The following is a 23,515-nucleotide window of genomic DNA, read 5'->3' as shown; positions in this document are numbered from 1 at the left end:
GTCAAATGGCCCAGACGAATGACATGCAAAGCATTTGGTAGGTGATATGCATTGTAGGTGAATGTGCGTGTGGCGTTCGCTCGTTCCGGTTGGCGGGCCAGGACAAGTATGCGAAGGTAAAGAGATGTTGTAACAATAGAAACAACCTTTGTTGTGGTGCTTGGCTGTGGATCCAAATTTGCATTACAAGCTACACTATATAGATAGGTGTGTTTTGTAAGCGGACTTGTTTTACTTGGTGCTGGTTAGAAGGGAATTGATGTGGACAATCAATATATTTTAGGAAGCCCGACCCGACCTCGCTATTCGATCTTTAAGTTGATTTATTCAATCGTGTTAAAGCAAGTACGGGACTGTATAAGTTATGCATACTTCAATCCTCATTTTTCATTAATTCTGTTGAGAACGGAAACATTTTGATTTTTTTTAACTATAATTTAAACAAATGATCTCGTTTTAATTGAAGATTTCAGTCTCAGTGTGAAAACATTTTCAACATCCGAATCACCCTAATCAACACGATCCTATTAAATTGATACAATTTTTCCAGGAATTACAAAGATAATTCCATCAATCATCGCCAACGGGCAACCAATTGACGAGATGGGCACAGTGAACCAGCCGGTGTGTACGTCGTCGTCATCGTCGCCATCATCATCGTAGTAATTCCCATATGCATAGTAGGGAAGCGGCACTCGCTCGCCGGAACTAAAGTGAAAGAGTTCATGCCGGACAGGTAATAATTGCGCACGTCGTCGCTTATTAGAACACGCTCCATTTATCGCACAGCCCGCGGCGGTAATAAAGGGAACTGACCGCCGATCCTATGTCCGTCCGAGCGATGACGACGACGACGATGATGATGTTGATGACGATAATACGATGGCCTATAGTCGTCCGCTAGGTATCACAGCTAAACCAAATAAAGCCCGACACTTTTGGCGTCGTCGTTCGCTTCGTCAGGATTAGATAAAGCTCGAGGCTATCCCATTGATGTTCCAAACTCTTGTTAATTAAGAGGGGTTTAAGTGGGTGATTCGGAAAACGAGCGTAATTTTCGCTACGGAGTGAGGGAATTCGTTTAATTTGTTTCATAAAGATGAGTTATATTGGACTGTGCTCAAGGTGTGAGCTTGTAACATGTTAATCGGTTATCTTGATGACATTTCTCGATAAGGTGAATGACATGCTTTTGCCTTCCTCGTACACTAATTGTACATAAAGGCTGTATCCTATAGTATCATTCCGTGACTCGTGAAACTATGACTCAAAACACACCGTAAACTAGTTAGTTCACGAATTTGTGAACGCTTTTTTGTGTTCGGGAGAATTTCTTATGTAATTTCAGAAAGAAATCAAATGGAATTTCGGAATGATTTTCCATCATTTATAATTTTGCTAATTTTGATATTTATTAAGATAATGATTTCTTTCTGTCTAGATGGTCATATATTTACTTACTTCTCGCTTTAAAAACTAATGACAAATAAATTATAAATTTTTGTATGAGCTAATACATGTGGATCTTCTTATTTCTTTTGCATCACATCATGACTGCTTAGTGCTTGAACATGGATGCAGGAAAACATTTTCTCCCTCGATTAGAATGAAAGATATTATCTGCTCCAGTCCAGGAGGCTAATTTTTTATGGACATTTATCTCCCATTCATAGAAAGATGGATGGAGAGAAGTTCAGTAGCCTGAAGATATGTTTCGAGGCGAGTGTCATTTATGAGCTGATGTCATTTACAGTGTCATCTACATTACTTATAGCACGAATCTGTTGGCCAATATGTAATAGAATCAATCTTCGGATGATTTGGTTCACATAATTCAAGCTGTAATGGAATGGAAATCAGCTCTTAGGAAACATAAAAGCTAATTAGGGTTACTGATCCTGGACTTCATCTCATAGCTCCGATATTCATCCTACGAAAAACAAAGCATTGGAAAGGAATTTTTTTTATTGTGATTTTTTTAGCAGTAAGCATACGCATGTTAGCAAAAAGAAGCAACGAAATTGGTGCTGTATTTCTTTGTTTTGCGATAATATGAATATATGTTCAGTGAGATGAAAAACGGAACAGTTCCCCTAGTTGATCATTAATTGGAATTGATTTTTGTCACTATAAAATAATGCAGAAGTTGGCACCGGTTTGGTATTAAACTTCCCGTTTGATCATACTAAATTGGAGTTTGGTAGCATGTAATGTACCGGCAAGGCAGTGAAAGGCTGCACAAATGTGTCTTGCTGAAACTTTTTCCTAGTGTAGAAAATACCACGGAAAATACCTGGACTAATGCCGAACTGCCGTATACAAACAAAAGAGTCTGTCTGATCTAATTTTAATTTGTATAGTCGGCTCTGCTATCCATGAGTGGCTTCGGGAATGTTAGATGTGATTTAGGGAGAAATAAAATGCTGATGGATGTTTTCCCTTTACTATTCAGAAAGTTCTACGAAATTCAAATCATATTCTGTCAGTTCATGAAGTGAAAGTGGGATGTAGCCGTGCAGTACATATAATGGCAGAGTGACAAGCACACTCCTCCTTAATGGCAGTTTCATTGTTCGTTTCAGTTAAAACCAGCTGCATCGTAAATTCTCGAGCAAACTCAAAGGATTACGGTTTTATCATTGTTCCTCTGTAAACCGTGTTGAGAATGGGAGTCCAGTCAGAAACCTACTTCTGTACCAACTACAAACATTTTAGAAGTTTAAATTGTTATCAAGTTTTCAACCTTAATGGGCATAGAAGTATTCTTGCTAACCATGTAATGTAAAAACACATTAATATTATAAACCTCAGAAAAATTATTTAGGCTCTTCTAGTGGAATGTATGAAAAAACCTTCAATTTTATAAATGGTCGGGGTTCAGCCAAAACGCACCAAGCGGCTTTTTGACTGACTTGTGATATTTTGTTCGTACAAGGACAACGGAAAACGCTTCATATCAATTCAACAGTTGCAATAGGATATTCTCATTTATTGGATTTAGGGATATCCGATACGATTTGCGATCAATTAAATCTGATAAACGAAAGTTTAAGCAGAAAAATGGGTAATTTTTCGTTGGCGCTTGGTGCGTTTTTGGCTGAGCCCCGACCAAATGTGAAAGTGCATTGTCATTGTCAAAGTAAGGGTATGCGAAAACACACTTTTTCCTAACGAAACGAAACGAAATTAAAAATGTCTATTCGATTCAAAACGAAAGGAAACGGAATATAAATTTACTTTCGAGTCTTCGAAGCGATACGAAATCAAGGTGCATTTAATTGGAAATTTTACGAAACGAAACGAAATTAAGTTTTTTTCCGCGGAATTTTTATTGAATTTGTTGAACGCAATTCTATACGCAATTCTGATTTCATATTTTCAAAGTCAAATAACTGTATTGCGACCAATAGAGTTAGAGTAACAAAAGAAGCAGTCTGTGATAAATAGCCGCAGTATTGGCGGTAATACCCCAGTATGTGTATCGCTTTTAAAGGAATTCATCGGGGAGTGTATGCTCTCGAATCTGATAATTTTATTCAGTTCAGTTTTAAATCAGTCAGTACATAAAAATATAGGAATTGTGGGACTTTTTTCGTATTCGGATTCAAATTCTGTTGAAAATATTATTTCATTAAAGAATTATTTGATTATGCTGAAGCATACTTCATATGTATACAACATTCAGTTCATTCAGCTTTATCATTTTGTTTAGCGGCGCAGCCAAAATTTTTGATAATACACGATCGTACGAGACAGTATGGTTTTAGATTGAATTTGTTTTGAAATTCCGTGGAATTCCGTTAAATTTCGTTAAAAGCTGTTTTTTTTTTCTAGCGAATTTTTTTGCAATTTTACGAAACGAAACGAAATCAAGAAATCAGATTTCGCCGTGCTCATATTCCGCGAAATTTCGTTTCGATACACCTAAAACGAAATTTTTCGAAGTACCGCATACACACTTAATATTTTTTACCGAGATCTCAGCAAAATGGTCAACTTTTACCGAGATTCGCACAGCCGTGCCCCAGCAAACATGTTTTTTGCCGAGATGTCGGCCAAAATTGCTGAAAATTAGCAAATAATTTGCTGAAAATCAGCTAACAAACAACATTTTTGCCGGAATATCAGTGTTTTATTTTACTGGCGCACGGCTGTGCGGATTTTTGCCGAGCGGCAGAAATAAAAACTAAGTGTGTGCTTAATACAAAGTCATAAGAAAATGGAGAATAAGACAAAGCAAAGACTGTTTAAAATGTCTTAGTTATAACGATTTTCATGGAAATTTTTGACTCATGTAACAGTTTAAGAACTTAGTTGGCTGATGCCATCTTATAATTGCTGATAATTTAATTTAAATCATATTGCATTTCTAAAGCGCTTATATTCTGTTGTCGGAAAACTGAGACAAAACGCTTTTTAGCTCTTAGGTAACAGGTTAGGTTCTGGTATGGATAGTGCGAGGAGGCGCATAGTACATTGTAGTTTGATTCCCCTAGCGCGTTTTACCTAGCCTAAATATGAAAATATGGAAGATTTCAGTTTTTTTTACGTCCGTTTCAATCACGTCAAAAATAAGGGAATATCCCAAAGACGCTTTATCTCGGATGACGTTCAACCATATCAAACGCATTCAAACTTTACAACCTGCTTTTGTTGGATTTTTTACAATTCTGTACAAGAGCTAGGTAGAAGCTCCGAAGCTGATGTAGAGCCGCTATCAGGTCCATATATAAATCGTTCATATATAAATCGTCTTCAGCAGTGAGTCTGATTTCGCCGCCTTCAAGAATTTGGCCATTCACAGCACCCACTTCCGCATTGGTAAACCTGAAGATCGTTACACCTATGCCTGGCGTATTGTAGAGCTCCATAATCGTCGGTCTTCAGGGCCTCCAGGTCCGATTCCACTGCGTGCAGCCAGCGTGTTCGTGAGATGCCACGAATTCACCGGCCCCTATATGGTTCTCTGTTGAATATTGTTTTCGCTATTCTTTCTTCCGACATTCGCACTAAGTGACCAGCCCACTCAAATCTGCCGTATTTTATACGATTCACAATATTTTCTTCTTTGTATAATTGATACAGCTCATGATTCATGCGTCTGCTCCACACACCATTTTCTAGTTTCCCTCCGAGTATTGTACGCAGCACTTTTCGCTCGAAAACCCCGAAAGCTCTCTGGTCCGCCTCTTTTAACGTCCATGCTTAATGTCCATAAAGGGCCACTGGTAGAATGAGGGTTTTGTATAGAGCAAATTTCGTTTCCGTCTGCATGCTGCGGGACCTATTATCAGCAGCAATACGTCTTTTCACTTCACGGGAAGCGTCATTGTCACATGTCACAAGTGTTCCAAGGTAAACAAATTCTTCAACAACTTCAAACGCACTACCTCAGCACCAACACCACTAGGTCTTCTTCTATTTGGTTAAGCCTATCCTCGCCGTCTCCCTCTTCAGTGGGACAAAAGCTCTGCTCTGCGATCGATTCCAATGAAGTCGATGTCGTCCGCAAAGCCTAGGAGCATATGCGACCGTGTGATGATGGTGCCATTCCTCTGTACGCCAGATCGCCTAATAGCGCCCTTGAGTGCAATTTTGAACAATAAATTCGAAAGTGCATCACCCTGCGTCAATCCGTCTAAGGTGGAATCAATGAACAGAAGGTGAGTCTGCAGGTTTTACTCCCAGAATTGATCAAGCATCATCCGCAGGCTAAACATCTGATCCGTAGTTGATCGGCCCTCACGAAAACCTGCCTGGTATTTGCCGACGAAGGGCTCCTGAAGTGGTCTCAGTCTGTTAAACAGAATACGCGACAGGATTTTGTACGCCGAGTTCAGAAGGGTGATCCCTCTGTAATTAGCACACTCTAGTCTGTGCTCTTTCTTAGAGATTGGGCATATGAGGCCATCCCACCACCTTAGCAACCCACATGTTCCACAAAGATTTCAGCTACTTATAGGGGAAATGTTCCGATCTCCATCTCACTGTACATATATCCATCTCATCGTTAAACAAAAAAAAACGGCACCAAATTTGTCGCTTCTTTTTGTCAACATGCGTGCTCACTGCTGAAAAAATCACAAAAATAATAAACAAACCAAATTCCTTATTATTGCTTTGTTTTTGATGGGATGGAAATAGGAGCTATGAGATGAAGTGGCGAACCGTTCCCCTATGTGACCATATTCAGTCACATTGAAGTTACTGTAACCATGTTCGGTTGATTTGTGCTCCTTGGGCAGCCGGCAGGCAATTCTTCATCCTCCCATATTTTCTGGATAATGTGGTGGATTGATTGTGCAGCTGCTAACTCCCGTGTTTGAGAAGCTCGACCGGGATCTCGTCCTTCCCAGCAGACTTACTGTTTTCCAGCTCGTTTAGAGTTGTTTTTACCTCGTCCAACGTTGGTGGTTCCACAGCTTGACAGTTGCCGACTATGTATATCCTGCTCCTTAATACACCTTCATTTTCACCGTTCATCAAATCTTCGAAGTGCTCCTTCCACCTGCCTACCACCATAGTCTTATATGTCAGCAAATTCCCCTCTCGGTCATTGCACATCGCGGGTACTGGCGCAGTTTAATGCCGCGCATCATTGACAGTAACGTAAAACCTCCGCATATCGTTTCTATCCATGTTCTCCTGCGCTTCAGCTATCACACTCTCTTCGTGTTGCCTTTTTTATGCGGTGGATTTGTTTCTCTTCTGCCTTTGCTACACTGTACCGCTCGCTGTTGGAATGGGTACGAGCCACTAGGATTCGACTGTTGTAGTCACAGTTTCGTGGATATTTTCCCACAATCTGTTGACGTCGCCAGATCCAGTGGCATCTCCTATCCGCTCGTCCAGCTTCTGGCGGCACTGTTCAGCAACTCCATCAACTGACAAGCGTTGGATACGCATCGTTATGTTGTTTCGTGCATTCGTGACGCTGGAAGTCGCACCAGAATGTTTGCAACTACAAGATAGTGATCCGAGTCGATGTTCGGACCTCTGTAAGACCTTTCATCTATAAAATCCAAGAACTGCGTCCGTCGGTCATCACGTGGTCTATCTGTGAGCAAGTGTCTCCACTCGGATGTTGCCAGGTGTGTTTGCGGATATTCTTACGTGTGAAGTAGGTACTGCTTATTGCCATCCCTCTAGTAGCAGCAAAGGTTACAAGTCTCAGACCATTATCGTTGGTAGCGGAATGAAGAATTTCCGTACCAATAATGACAGGGCGCAATAAACTTTTTCTTCCGATCTGCGCATTTGTATACCCGATGACAATCTTTACATCGTGTGTTGGGCACTCTCCGTAGGCCTTATCAAGGCTCTCATAGAACTCATCCTTCACGTCATCAGGTTTATCGCTCGTTGGGGCATAGATGCTGATCAGGCTATAGTTTAAGAATTAGCCCTTCATTCTCAACACGCAAATGCGGTCGCTTATCGGCTTCCACCTGAAGATCATCACTGCAAAAATAATTTAAAAAAAACGGTGGTAATCCTACAAGGACACCGTTATGGAAAAACCGATTAGATGGTCACGTCTCCACGCTCAGAAATATGCATTAATAGAAACAATAGGAAGGCGGGGTCAACGAATTCTTCCTTCTAAGAAACAAATTTTCAATACCGTCCTGCCAAAGCGCGGAAAAAAAGAAGGAAGCTGAAGACATCAGACACTGCTTCTCTACTCTAATTCTAACATTGGAAATAATTCTTCTCATATCGAACTGAGCAATCAGTTCGATTTGATTCATGGCGAAATTGAGCAAATCGAATCTACCTTTCGCCCAGGTTATTCCATCCATGCGAAAAAGCAAATAGGATTCCGCCAATTGTGGTATCTGTTGCCGAGTTTTCTGGCTTTAGAAATGAGTTTTTAGTAACCTTCAGTTGATTTATTTTTTATTTATTACCATACTAAGGCTGGAGTGGCCTGTGCTGCACATAAAAGTCTTCTCCATTCAGCTCGGTCCATGGCTGCACTTCGCCAACCACGCAGTCTGCGGAGGGTCCGCAAATCGTCCTCCACCTGATCGATCCACCTTGCCCGCTGTGCACCTCCCCTTCTTGTGTCTGATCGTTGTCGAGAACCATTTTCACCGGATTACTGTCCGACATTCTGGCTACGTGCCCGGCCCACCGTAGTCTTCCGATTTTTGCGGTGTGAACGATGGATGGTTCTCCCAGCAGCTCATGCAACTCGTGGTTCATTCGCCTCCTCCACGTGCCGTCCGCCATCTGCACCCCACCATAGATAGTACGCAACACTTTCCTTTCGAAAACTCCCAGTGCCCGTTGGTCCTCCACGAGCATCGTCCAGGGGTGACATTGCGCATCTCGAATCGAATCACTCGATTCGTAAGTTTTTGGATTCGTTTCGAAAAAATTGCGGCATTATGTATTTCGTTTGACTTCATTCAGTCGCAGTACAAGATTTCGAATGGTGCTATACTAGTTCAATCGAGTATGTTCTGTCAAACGAAATGTAAACAGAGAGAATAAGAGATAGCTGAGAGACAACCTTCAGCGCATGGCGAATGTGAGTAAACAAAGAGAAAAAGAGTAATTTCATCTGCGTGTAGCATGTTGCCTGTTGGTAAGGCATCCTTCAGGGCATGAATTGGCAGTTCATTTATAAACAAGCAAATTGTGCTCAATGACTTTAAAAAGCAATATTATTTATTGAGCAGTTGCAACCGATTAAAACATTATGCCGATACGACATGTTTTGAAAATTGAGATACTGTTATGACACAAATCATAAGTTTTATGTTTATTCGACTGTATGCCACATATCCACTTTTGAGCAAAATAATTTAAAGCTGAAGAAGGATTCGATAATAAATTACTTTGATGTTTCCATGTATTTTAGTTAAATGCACTTGAGTTATCTCATGCGCGTTTTTTTATTTAACTCATCTATTTTTACGTAGATTTTGGAATATACACGTTTTTACGCAGATTTTCTTCATAGATTTTTCACGCAATTTATCAAAATCGTCAAAAAATACGTGAAAATTAAAAAAAAAACGATTTTAAATGAAGTCGTTTTTACGCAAATTCCGGGATAATTAGAGATTGCATATTGTCTGGAAACTATAAAAGTAGGTATTATAAAACAATTATAAAACATTTATTCTCTTCCCGTAGAGAAATAATAACAAATAAAATTAAAAACTTTCAGCAAGAAATAACTCTCGAACAACATTCGAAAGCTATAAAGGTGACGAGTGTTTTTCATTCGACTTAAGTCGTTTTTCAGCGTGCTATCGAGTTTCCATAATGCCAAAACATCTCGTTATTCTTGTACCTCCTCGAGCATACTCGAACGATGAGTCGTTTTCGAGATCGAATCGAACCCCGTAATGCCAAACATGTTCGACTCGATAGAATTACGTTCGAATCGAGATGCACAATGCCACCCCAGGTCTCGTGTCCGTAGAGAACTACCGGTCTTATAAGCGTTTTGTAGATACAGTGAACTCTCCCTTACTCGATATTGAAGGGACCATCGAGTTAGAGAGGTATCGAGATACGGAATATTTTATATTTGGCCAAATGCCATTTAGCCGAATAGTTTAAATTTGTTTCCTTATAAAGTGAATTGAGAAGTGAGATGTTCAGAGTGAATAGTGAACAGTGAGAACTGGGAAGTGAGAAATGAGATGTTCGAAATGAGTACAGAGTAGTGAGAAGTGAGTACTGAGAAACGGAAGTGAGTATTGAGTAGTGCGATCTGTGCAGTAACATGTGAGTAGTGGGAAGTGAGACATGAGAAGTGAGGAGTGAGAAGTGAGATGTGATAGTTGCAAAGTGAGGATAGTGTGATATGAGTACAGTAAAACCTCCTTGAGTCGATATTGAAGGGACCATCGACTCAAGGAAATATCGAGATGTGGAATACACAAACCTTGTGATGCTGTTTGAAGGGACCATCGTAGTAACCCAGAAAATATTTTTTAATATGGAATATTTTGCTTCTATGAGTCGATATCGAGTCATAGAACATCGACTCATGGAGGTTTAACTGTAGTTAGATAAACAGAAGCAAGGGGTGAACAATGAGAGATGATAATTAGGTAGTAAGAAGTGAGATGTTGAGTAGTGAGAAGTGAATGGAGGGACATAAGACATAAAGAAGGAAGACACAAGAAGGAAGATGATAAAAAAGAAGAAAACAGAAAAAAATCGTTTCTCACGTTTCTCACTGCTCCCTTCTCCCTATAAACTTTTCACTTCTCACTATTCATTTCTCACTTCTCACTTCACACATCTCACTTCTCGCTTCGTAATTCTCATTATTCCCTTTTCACTTCACTTATCTCGAATTTCTTACTGTTCACTTTTAACTTCTCACTTCTCACTTCACACATCTCACTTCTCACTCCATACTTCTCATTTTTCACTTTTCACTTCTCACTTATACCTTCTTATATCTCACTTCTGACTTACCATTTCTCACTTATTACTCTTACTTCTACCATAAAACTTTCCCTTCTTCTTTTCACTTCTCATTCCTCATTTCTCACTTCTCACGTCTCGCTTCTCATTTTTCACTTCTTCTAATTTCTTCAAATTTCTTCAAATATCTCACTGCTCACTATAAACTTTTCACTTCTCACTATTCATTTCTCACTTCTCACTTCACACATCTCATATATCTCACTTCTGACTTCTCATTTCTCACTTACCACTTTTCACTTCTAACTTCTAACTTTTTCCTTTTTCATTTCTCACTTTTCTCTCCTCACTTCGAGTTTCTCACTTCTAACTTCTCTTTTTTCATTTTTCTATCGCCACTAATCACTTCTTATTTCGCACTTCTCACTCCTCATTTCTCACTTTTCACATCTCACTTCTCATTTCTCACTTCTAACTTGTTATTTCTCACTTCCCTCTTCTCATTCTCATTTCTTCGCTTATCACTTTTCACTTCTAACTTCTTATTATATCGTGCATGTAACTGTTTCAGACAACATCGAGTTAGCGAGGAAAAAATACATTGGAAAATTACTTCGACTTAGAGAATATCGAGTAAGGGAGATATCGACTTACGGAGGGAACGCAGTATGCAAGATTCAAGGGACTTTGAATTTCATCGAGTAAGGGAAAATATCGAGTTACAGAACATCGAGTTAGGGAGAGTTCACTGTAGTCAGTTTGATACGGCGGAGAACTCTATTTGATCGAAGCGATTTGCGGAGTCCAAAGTACGTACGATTTCCTGCCATGATGCGTCTTCGAATTTCTCTGCTGGTATCGTTATCGGCGGTCACCAGTGAGCCCAAGTACACGAATTCTTCAACCACCTCGATTTCGTCACCACCGATAGAAACTCGTGGTGAGTGGCTTACATTGACTCTCTTGAGCCTCTTCCTATCATGTACTTCGTCTTCGACGTGTTGATGACTAGTCCAATCCGTTTAGCTTCGCTTTTCAGTCTGATGTAGGCTTCCTCCATCCTCTCAAAGTTACGTGCCATGATATCAATGTCGTCGGCGAAACCAAATAACAGGACGGACTTCGTGAAAATCGTACCGCTCGTGTCAATCCCTGCCCTTCGTATTACTCCCTCCAAAGCGATGTTGAATAGCAGACACGAAAGAGCATCACCTTGCCGTAATCCGTTGCCACCTTCTGTGGATCAGGGTTTCTTTTCAGATTGCCAGGAAGGGTGACTGCCGCGTTTTGTCGGGATCCTTTGACGATCGCAAACGTCTTATTCAGTGAGAAGCAGCATAACATTTCATTGCCTGTCCATGTTAAATTACGGACACTGAGACAATGTCCAATTGATTTTTGGCCATTTTACCTCTTTCTACAAGAATGAAAACCCGCTGAAAGAATAACATAAAGCGGAGAGATTCAACTGTCATGTAAATTGATCTCCTCAGTGGTTTGTAAAAATTTTAAAAATTCGCAGTGGATGATGGGTGTCCGAAATTTAACGTGGACAGGCTTTACGACGACAAAATTGAACGATTGTTCAAAGTCGTCTTTAAAGGTCTCCCCAGTGATGATCAAACTGGAAGAGATTAAAATTGAAATTTCTCAATAAGTTGGATTTTCACCGGTCCAAGTGATTAAAATGAAAAAGAAATCTCGCACTGGTACTTCCCAGAGGGATATTTCTTAAGAATTTTATTTAAATAATATAAAATTTTTGGAAACAACTGCATTATGTCCCATGTCCGTGTATCATGGGAACGGAACGGAAATATTTGTCGCCTCGAAATACTTTCCGGGAGATGCTGATGATCTGCCTCCACCAGAAGTCAACGCTTTTATTTCTTATCGCAGAAAGCAAAATAAAGCTTCCATTATGAGCACCTGTTGGACTACATCGCAAAAAAGGAAGTAGATATATGTAACAGGAGAAATAAACCAACCTTTTCAAATGCCATCAGGCAAGAAGTTCTTGATTTAACCTTCTGCAGTCATACTCTTTCGGAAAAATCAAAAATTGGCATGCATCAGATGTAACATCTCTATCGGATCACATGCACTTATTATTCGAATATATAGAATAGGCTGGAAATCAACTCATAGAAACCAAAAGAGATCCCAGGAAAACTAACTGGGAATTGTGTAACTCAAATTTAATAAAAGAGGCGGAAAACGTGAGCACCTCTTTAAACTCTTGTCATGGACTTGAAGAAAGTTCGAAGCAACTTTCCTGCTTGATACTGCAATTTTTTCAAATCATCTGCACTGCTAAGGAACTTTCTTGAAATAGAGACGTTCCTTGGTGGAATACCAATTGCCAAAAGATGCGAAAGCAAACCCGGAAACTCCTTAACAGGGCTAAACGTACAGAACAGTGGGATCAATATAGAGGATCCCTCACTACTTACAATAGAGAAATTCGTAGATCTAAAATGATAAACTGGAGGCACACTTGTAAGAACTTCGAAAGTACTCCAGTGGCTGCCAGGCTGCAGAAAGTCCTTGGTCTTGGGACTATTAAAAAAGATGATGGTTCAATATTCAGCAAACGAATAAGGTCACTGGGATGAATTGCACTAGGAGTGATGCTAGTACTCTGGCCAGTGAAATATTTACTGAACAGTAAGTAGAATGGGCAATTGATTCTTTTGCACCCTTCAAGGCACCAGGTAGGGACGTAATTTTTCCCGTACTACTACAGAAGGTAAAATAAATCTTAGCACCCATTCTGACTAAGATGTTCCAATTGAGCCCAATATTAGGCTATATTGCGACTGCATGGAGGGGAGTACGTGTCACATTTATCCCAAAAGCTAATAAGAAGAATAAATCATCTCCCAAAATTCTTCAGACCAATTAGCTTATCGTCCATCATATTAAAAATAATGGAAAAACTAATAGATGAGCATATAAAAGCATCCTACTTAACGAGAATTCCTCTAAGCAGAAATCAGTTCGCGTATCAGGAGGGAAACCTTCAGTAACAGCGCTTCACAAGCTAGTTACAAAGTTGAAAAGATCTTTTGAAGCAATTGATAACACATTCGAAAGCATTCGATAACACATCTCACAGTTCAATGAAAAATGCTATGTTGAAACGAGGTTTCGATGTATGCATTGTTGATTGGATTGGCGAGATGTTATCAAAAAGAGAAATATCAGCCAACCTTGGAAGCTCATCAATTAGTGTAACAGCAGTAAAAGGGTGCCTTCAAGGGTGTACTATCACCTCCATTGTGGTCTTTAATCGTTGATGATCTTCTCAACCAACTGGAGGCTCGAGGCTTCGAAATAGTTGGCTTTGCTGATGATATAGTTATATTGGTGAGAGGAAAATATGACTGTGGGATTTCTAACCGAATGCAAATTGCCCTAAATTTCATCAAACAATGGTATGAAAAGAAGGATTAAACATAAATCCTTCGAAGGCCACATTGGTGGCGTTTTCAAGGAGAAGAAATTATTCTTTTCCTACTTTTAAATTGAAAGGAGCTGATTTTAAACTTTCAAATTCAGTCAAGCATCTTAGAGTTAGACTTGACAGTAAGCTGAATTGGAACTTACATCTTGAGGAAGCATTGAGTAAGACTACAAATGCTTTATGGATAAGTAAGGCGACATTCGGTAGAAAGTGGGGACTAAAGCCAAAAATGAATAAATGGATTTATACAGCGATTGTGAAACCCAGAATTTCATATGCCGCATTAATATGGAGGCCAAAAACAAAAGAAAGGGTGGTTCAGAAAAAGTTGGAAAACTTCAAAGATTGGCTACTCTTTCAATAACTGGTGCAATGAGAAGCACGCCGAATGAAGCGCTAGACGCTTTGCTCCCCGTGCTACCATTGGATCAATTTATTCAGTTAGAAGCAGAGAAGAGTGCTTTGCAGATCAAAAGAGATTCAAAGCTCTTCGAAGGTGACCTAAAAGGACATCTTAGTATTCTAAACAAAATAAATATCAACTCACTTATCACAGACAATGATGACTGGATGAGGAGAAGATACAATCTTTATCGTTGTTTTGATGTAATTAATCTTGAGCGAAATACATGGTCAAACGGTGGACCAAATCTTCACTTAGGATCAATTGTATTTTACTCCGATGGTTGAAACCTGAACAATTAAGTTGGAGCAGGCGTGGCCCAGGGATAAATATTTCGATTCCCATGGGCAAATGGTCAACTGTTTTCAACTGAAGTTCAGGCTATTCTTGAATGCTCTAAATTATGCTTAGACAGAAATAATGGGCATTCGAATATTTTCTTAATGTCTGACAGTCAAGCAGCATTGAATGCTTTGAAATCAGCAACGTGCAGATCTAAACTCGTTTGAGAATGTGTTCAGTCACCTTGAATAGTCGTAACAAAGTGAACCTGTATTGGGTTCCTGGTGATTATGGCATTGAAGGCAATGAACAAGTTGATATGCTGGCCAGATTTGGTTCATCTCGACAATTCATAGGCCCCGAACCATTCTGTGGTGTATCTGCGTGTTATCTTCGAATAGAACTCAAATCTTGGGAACATTCTAAAATAGAGGACATCTGGAAAACACCTTGATTGCGAGGCAGTCTAAACGTTTCATCGCATCAAACGTATTTATCACTCGCAAAATTTTAGATCTTTAAAAATAAATTTTAACACATACACAGGCCATTGCCCGAGCCGATATTACTTGAAGCTGTTAGAAAAACTTCAAGATGATGTATGTCGTTTCAGCGGCATACATGTAGAAGACTCGGAACATCTGTTATGCCATTATTGTCCGGCAATTTTTAGAAAGAGATTACAGTTCTTCAACAAGGGGCTGATAGAAGCCTCAGAAGTTTAAGAAACAAGTCCCAATATGGTAGTACGATTCATCAGAACCACAATACCGCAGTGGGATAACGCTGGTGGACAAGGTAGTGCAATTGCTCTAAATAGTAATGATGCGTCAATTGACAAAGCTAGATCAAATGGGGCATACATCACAATAGATCTAATAAATGGATTATCTAATAAATCGCAGTGATTAAAATACCCAATATGGGAAAAAAATCATGGAAACATTTCAGCAATTTTCCAAAATCCCACTCAGTGTCGTAAGTGCCAAAAGTGGGGTCACGGAACTAAACATTGCCACATGGATGCTAAATGCATGATTTGTGATTCCAATAAATTTAAATGTGCCAATTGTGGGGGCAATCATAAATCCCATTTCTGGGAATGCCCTTCACGCAAAAAAGTTTTGACTTCCCATGCAAAATTGATGACAATAGGATCCCAGATTCGCCGGATAAACGTATTTCAAACGCTCAAAATCCGCAATCATTTGTCGGTCGAGCACCCACCACAATCCACGAACAAACTTTGCTCCTATCTCTCACCGAGTAACGAGCAGTTCGTCGGTTCAAATTTTTCAAACACGCCCACCTATGCAAGCATCCCTGCAGGCAGGCAAAATTTCATTTCTGAAAATTTACCGACGATGAATGATATTCATACCCATTCTTCAACGGGAAATAAGGTTCGTTCTCGCGACTCAGGTAGCATGTCTGCTTCCGACTTTGATTTTCTAAATGAACAATTGCATCACATGATTGATGCAATGTTCAAAGCAAATACCAAAACTGAAGCTGTTCAGGTTGGTATCAAATTTACTCAAAAAATTGTTATTGGACTTCGTTTTAAAGGATCCAAATTATTCTTTGAAAATTTTAAATTGGAATGTCCGCTCTTTAAACGGTAAGGAAGATGAATTATTCAACTTCCTATCAGTTCATAATCCAAATTATTTTATTCACCGAAATCTTCTTGACAGCGCCTGTCGTGGGGTCGCAATTGTCATTAATAGACGTATAAAACATAAATTATATTCTTCATTTGAAATCAAAGTTTTCGAAACCTTGGCAGTTTCTGTTGAAACAAATTTTGGACAATTCTCTTATATTGCTGCCTACTTGCCTTTCCAGTGCAATGGGTATCCGAGGGAATTTGTTGAGAGCTGATCTTCAAATTCTAACTCGCAACAAATCCAAATTTTTCATAATTGGTGACTTCAATGCCAAACACCGTTCATGGAATAATGCTCAAAGCAACTCCAATGGTAAAACTTTATTCGAAGATTGTTCTGCGGGATATTGTACTATTCAATATCTCAATAATGGGCCAACTTGTTTTTCATCCACTCGAAATCCTTCGACAATTGATTTAGTTTTAACGGATTCAAGTCAGCTGTGTGGCCAATTGGTAACTCATGCTGACTTTGACTCTGATCACCTTCCTGTGACGTTTGAAATCTCACAAGAAGCCATTTATAATCCAATCAGCTCTACTTTTAATTATCATAGGGCTGATTGGGATTTATATAAAACGTATATCGATAGGAATTTTGATATTGATATACCAAAATACCAAAAGTGATATTGATAATGCGCTCGTATATTTGACAAATTTAATTGTCGAAGCCAGAGGCATTGCAATTCCTAAATGTGAAATTAAATTCAACTCCATTATTATTGACGACGATCTTCAGCTACTGATCCGTCTTAAAAATGTGAGGCGAAGGCAATACCAAAGAACTCGCGATCCCGCGTTGAAGGTTATTTGGCGAGATTTGCAAAATAAAATTAAAAAACGTTTCGCTGTTCTGAGAACTACCAACTTTGAGAATAATGTCTCGAAGTTGGATCCCAGTTCGAAACCATTTTGGAAATTAACAAAAATTCTTAAAAAACCTCAAAAGCCTATTCCAGCGCTTAAAGAAGGAAATAAAATTTTATTAACAAATGGCGAAAAGGCTCAAAAACTTGCTCAGCAGTTCGAGAGTGCCCATAATTTAAGTCTAGGTCTCACTAGTCCAATTGAGGATCAGGTTACACGGAGCTTCGAAGACATTCTCAACCAAGAGAATGTTTTTGACCCTTCGTTGGGAACTAATTTGGATGAAGTGAGATCTATTACTAGAAAATTTAAAAATATGAAAGCCCCGGGTGATGATGGTATTTTCTACATACTTATCAAGAAACTTCCTGAGAGCTCTCTATCCTTTTTGGTTAATTTATTTAACAAATGTTTTCAATTGGCATACTTTCCAGATAAATGGAAAAACGCCAAAGTTGTTCCAATTTTGAAGCCGGACAAAAATCCAGCTGAGGCTTCTAGTTATCGCCCAATCAGTTTGCTTTCTTCAATAAGCAAACTGTTTGAAAAGATTATTTTAAATAGAATGATGGTTCATATTAATGACAATTCTATTTTTGCTGATGAGCAATTTGGTTTTCGCCATGGGCATTCAACCACTCATCAGTTATTAAGAGTTACGAACTTAATTCGGCTCAACAAATCTGAAGAATATTCGACTGGAGTTGCTCTTCTTGATATAGAGAAAGCATTTGACAGTGTTTGGCATGAAGGTTTGATTGTAAAATTGATGAATTTTAATTTTCCTCTGTACATTATTAAACTGGTCCAAAATTATTTATCAGATCGCTCACTGCAGGTAAACTATCATAATTCTAAATCTGATAGATTACCTGTTAGAGCTGGTGCCCCCAAGGCAGCATACTGGGCCCATTTTGTATAACATTTTTACTTCTGACCTACCTGATTTACCACCAGGGTGTCAAAAATCTTTGTTTTCAAATGACACAGGTCTCTCAGCCAAAGGGCGTAGCCTTCGTGTCATTTGTAGTAGATTGCAAAAAAGTTTGGATATTTTCTCCACTTACTTGCAAAAATGGAAAATTTCCTCGAATGCTTCCAAAACTCAGCTTATATTTTTCCCACATAAGCCGAGAGCGTCTTATTTGAAACCTTCTAGCAGACATATTGTGACTATGAATGGGGTTCCAATTGATTGGTCTAGCGAAGCTAAATATTTAGGACTTCTGCTAGATCAAAAATTAACTTTTAAAAATCACATTGAAGGCCTTCAAGCAAAATGTAACAAATATATTAAGTGTCTATTTTAAACAGAAAATCAAAACTTTGTCTTAAGAACAAACTTTTGATTTACAAACAAATTTTTAGACCAGCAATTTTGTATGCTGTGCCAATATGGACTAGTTGCTGCAATACCAGAAAAAAGGCACTTTCGGCTATTCGGCCACATTGAGAGTTGACGTAAAGTCAATGTCAACTTCTCTCCACGAACAGCCTAGATAGCCGTGTGGTGTCGGCAGCTGGTTATCTGGCAGCTGGTTATCTGAATAACATTACGGATTGCCTGTTCCAGTGGTAAAAGTCCACCATACAGGTGACCCCTAATTTTCGGTGTGATGCGGCTTTATGCTTACCGTGCCTACGAATGAATGGTTAGGGGGGTCTAATAAGAACCTAACCGCAAACGGAGCCTGTGAAGCACCAGGGCCTCCTTCACAGTATTTTAGCCCTCGCTGCGCTAACCGGAGCTATGGCGTAGCTGACTTTTTACTTCTCCGAGATAATCGGCTACTCTTATTCAACCTCATCGTGAGGTTAAATAAGAGTAGAGTTATGAATTTGTGTTTTAATTAGTTTTCAACAAATTGTCATCTATATGGATTCGCATTATGCGTTTTTTACAATGTGCTTTGTGTATGTTACCTATATGGATTCGCATTATGCGTTTTTCACAGTGTACTCTGTGTCTCGTCTTTGACGTTCGGCTTTGGCTACTTTTGTCCAATCTCAACGTGAGTGTGGGGTTATGAATATGTGTTTACTTAGTTTTTCAACAAACTTCCACCTATATGGATTCGCATTATGCATTTTTTTTTATAATGTACTTTGTGTTTGTCACCTATATGAATTCGCATTATGCGCTTTTCACAGTGTACTCTGTGTTTCGTCTTTGACGTTCGGCTTCAGCTACTCTTGTTTAATCTCAACTTGAGGTTGAATAAGGGTGGGGTTACGAAAATGTTTTTTTACTTAGATTTTTCAACTAATTGTCACTTTTATGGATTCGCATTATGCGTTTTTTACAGTGTACTCTGTTTCTCGTCCTTGACGTTCGGCTTCGGTTACTCTTCTTCAATCTCAACGTGAGGTTAAATAAGAGTGGGGTTATGAATATGTGTTTTACTTAGTTTTCAACAAATTGTCACCTATATGGATTCGCAATATGCGTTTTTTTTTACAATGTGCTTTGTGTATGTTACCTATATGGATTCGCATTATGCGTTTTTCACAGTGTACTCTGTGTCTCGTCTTTGACGTTCGGCTTTGGCTACTCTTGTCCAATCTCAACGTGAGTGTGGGGTTATGAATATGTGTTTACTTAGTTTTTCAACAAACTTCCACCTATATGGATTCGCATTATGCATTTTTTTTTATAATGTACTTTGTGTTTGTCACCTATATGAATTCGCATTATGCGCTTTTCACAGTGTACTCTGTGTTTCGTCTTTGACGTTCGGCTTCAGCTACTCTTGTTTAATCTCAACTTGAGGTTGAATAAGGGTGGGGTTACGAAAATGTTTTTTTACTTAGATTTTTCAACTAATTGTCACTTTTATGGATTCGCATTATGCGTTTTTCACAGTGTACTCTGTGTTTCGTCCTTGACATTCGGGTTCGGCTATTCTTGTTCAATAAGAATGGGGTTATGAATATGTGTTTTATTTTGTTTCCAACAAATTGCCATATATATGGATTCACATTATGCGATTTTTACAATGTACTTTGTGATTGTCACCTATATGGATTCGCATTATGCGTTTTTCACAGTGCAATCTGTGTTTCGTCTTTGACGTTCGTTCATTGTTACGTCCTCTGTGTTTTTGTGACACCTCTCTTTAGTCCCTAGCTGAATGCGTGTGAGTCTACATAATTGGCTTTCCTGTAAATGGTTCCATTCTCCTTTCCAACTTCACTTCCTCTTCCTTTCCCCTTTTCACTCCCTTTCCGTCAGGTAAATGATGAGAATGGCCAGTGAAGGCGATGGCACAAATCTCCCAAATTGAGGGGAACGTGTCTCCTGAGCCGACGTTCTGATACCTGATACCTGTATGCTGTGCCAATATGGACTAGTTGCTGCAATACCAGAAAGAAGGCACTTCAGAGGATTCAAAATAAAATTTTGAAAATGATTCTGAAGTTGCCTCCGTGGTATAGTACCAATGAACTCCATAGAATTTCTAATATTGAGACATTGCAACAAATGTCCAACAAAATAATTTCCAATTTTAGACAAAAATCGTTGCAATCTTCTATTGCAACGATAAACTCCTTGTACCCTTAGTATAAATTAGGTTAAGTTTAGTTTAAGTAGAAAACATTGTAATTCCTACATGGTTTAATTCAACCAGAGGAAATATCCTAACTGCCAGAGGCAATTGAAATGTATTAATAATAACTAAAAGCGTAATATAGCAAATAAGGATGATAGTGTTAAGAAAACACGGAAAACCTAGTCTAAGAGATAAATGCATGTATTAGATAATTAGCAAATAAAATAGTAAAAAAAAAATTCACTTCACGGAAACGTGTCTATTCGGTTTTTATTGTTCGATTTCAACTGAAAAATCTTGACGGAGCACGGGGACTACTGACGGCTCTCGCAAGGTATATTATATTTAACAAACGTAAAGAAAGCTAGCGAAGTTATGACACTAGAGTGATTCAAATTTTGACTTTTTTGCTCCCCTATGCTTAAATTAAACGATTGCATTTGCCATTTTGAGAATCCTCCTAAACTTTTAGCGAATTTGGATGTAATTTGATTGTGCACACGTCATTTGATGTTTGCATGCAAATTACTGTGAAAATTGACCCTTATGTGAAAGATCGTTCCGTGAGGTTGCCCATGAACTATTTAATAGTAATCAACACGTTGACTACATATAATAGTTCCTACGCTGAAAGGCAGTTGTTGCGAAGCGATTTGTCGTTTGAAAGTCAAGTTACAAAAGAAACAAAAATGCTCATTATTGATATTGATGTTATTCTTTTACGTGTTAAATTGAATTTCCCACGATTCAGTATTTTCTTAATATCTTTTCTTGCAAGCATCAAAACGTTTCGCAACAAAGACGATCCGCTACCTTGTTAAATTTCCTATATTGTCAATGTAATCATATATTTTTGGAGCTCAATGGGAAGAGTTGGGAACGGCTTTCCACTAAAGTTACTGTTTTCATAGTGATTTTCTTACAAACTTCAAACTGTTCGTGCTCACTCAAATTACATCCAAATTAGCTGAAAATTTGGGAGTATCATTAAAATGGGAAATGCAATCATTTAAGCATCGGGGAGCCAAAAAGTCAAAATTTGAATCACTCTGTTATGACACACATTGATTGTAATATCTTATGTAAATCAAACTTTCTCGGGCTGGCAAACTATCAATTCAGAATAGTTGGCAAAGTTTATCAAATATTCTAATAAACGCTATCTACTGGAAGAATTGGTAACTATGTCCAATTGTTTCAATCGTCAGGGAACGGCCGTCTGTTGATCATCAGATCACACACCATCTACATGATAACGTTCTGAATCAATAATTTTTGCACCTACCTTCCGCCCCAGTAAACCACTAATCCATCTTTAGTAAGTGTCGCATGTGTACAGTCAGAGTAAACTATTCTAAGCAATTTCCCGAAGGTTATTCCTGTTTCACCGGGGTAAACAGAAGCCGCACTAACTGAACGATGCTATCTCCGATAGATCACTTCCAAACAGGTGTCACATTCCACCGTTCAATTTACTCAATCACCAATCAACATTTTTCTTCCATTCCACTGGGACTGCTTCGCACTCATGTAGAACCACCGCACTGTACCAATAGCCGGCAAGCTCCGTGTATTGTGTTTCACTGGATGTTGCTTTATTTATTTGTTTATTCGCTCGTTTCGCGATTGTTGTTGATATTAGAATAGCTCATTCACCACAGATTACCAAATTGCACCCCCCGATGCTTTGGGCCTGTTCGCACAAATTTCGTTTTCCCGCCGCTTGTTTGTTTATCGAAGTGTGTGATTTCTCACCCCAACTGCCCCGCCTTCCAACGGCCAAGTCTCACAAATCGACGACGCTGAGTACAATTGAATAGCGTTGATTCACACCTTTATTGACGACCAAAACCCAAAATCACGGATTTTACCTGTTAGAACCTGCCTCACGCACAGTGCACGTCACCACTTTATTTATAAAAGCACTCCCAGAATCGCATTCATTCAACTCCTGCCAACTGGAAGGGCCCCGGACCACTGCCGGATTCGGCTTCCGTAAGCAGCAGCAGCGCTGATTTATTGCACAGTTTGCCCCAGCTGAGCGTGACGGTATATGAAGCTGGAACAGAGTTCAAGAATGTGGCGCGCCGCGAGGTCCTGATGCGAGACACCGACCAATCCGGTTGAAGGTTCGAATCGAACTGTCCCCAGTCTCCGTCAGCCAAGCAGTGGCGACCACTTTGTGTGTTTACCTTGCGTTGCGGTGGCAAGTAGCAACGCGGCTCCCAGTTAGCTGCGGCTGGATCACGGTTCGCAGCTGCTGCTGCTTCACTCCTGCAGCATCGAGAACCGTCTGTGCCGGCGCTATTATCAGTTGGCTTCATGAGTCTGACAGCCTTCCGAAGCGCGGGATATGATGATGTGAAATGCAGTCAGTCCGGCATGGAATCGGTTTTGGCGGGATTTTGCGCACATGCGTACAAGTGGGTGGTTTGAATGAATGGAAAGACCATGCGGCCTGTCGGCAAAGCGCCCTCGCATGGAAGCGGAATGGAATCGCGATGCTCCGAAGATGCGAGGAATGTATCAGAGGCGTACGCGTGTGGTACATCTGAAAGAAATTGAGGAATATTTTTGAAATAATATAAATTGGGAAGTCTCACGTACACGAGGTTTCAGTACAGCAAGTGTAATAAATATAACCAGATTATTATCCAGATGATGACAGTTGAGTGCAGAGGAGGCGACATGATGAGTGCAAGGATGCAGAAAATGAAAAGCGTACTTTTAAAACAGACATTGAAGCTAACAGTCTTGACTACGCTGGATAAAGTGGGAATGTACTCAATCGACCCGTGTAATGTTTTCGCGAAGAGAATTTTCTACCAAGGTAACAAAGAATTAATTAGAAACAAAAAAAAATATACTTTTATCAA

General features: G+C 39.4%; 1 protein-coding gene across 1 annotated transcript in view; it reads right to left on the bottom strand.

Moving 5' to 3' along the window:
- The window catches only part of LOC134227304 (D(3) dopamine receptor-like), a 304,852-nt gene extending 282,118 nt beyond the window's left edge, over positions 1–22,734 (bottom strand). The window contains exon 1 of the mRNA XM_062708690.1: positions 21,925–22,734. The gene's annotated coding sequence lies outside the window, so the exon portion shown is untranslated. The remainder of the gene's footprint in view (positions 1–21,924) is intronic.
- Between the last annotated feature and the right edge of the window lie 781 nt (positions 22,735–23,515).

This window comes from Armigeres subalbatus, chromosome 1 (assembly GCF_024139115.2).
Source record: "Armigeres subalbatus isolate Guangzhou_Male chromosome 1, GZ_Asu_2, whole genome shotgun sequence".
Taxonomy (NCBI): Eukaryota; Metazoa; Arthropoda; class Insecta; order Diptera; family Culicidae; genus Armigeres; species Armigeres subalbatus.
Note: the sequence above shows the minus strand (reverse complement) of the source record. Positions and strands in the feature narration are given on the sequence as shown.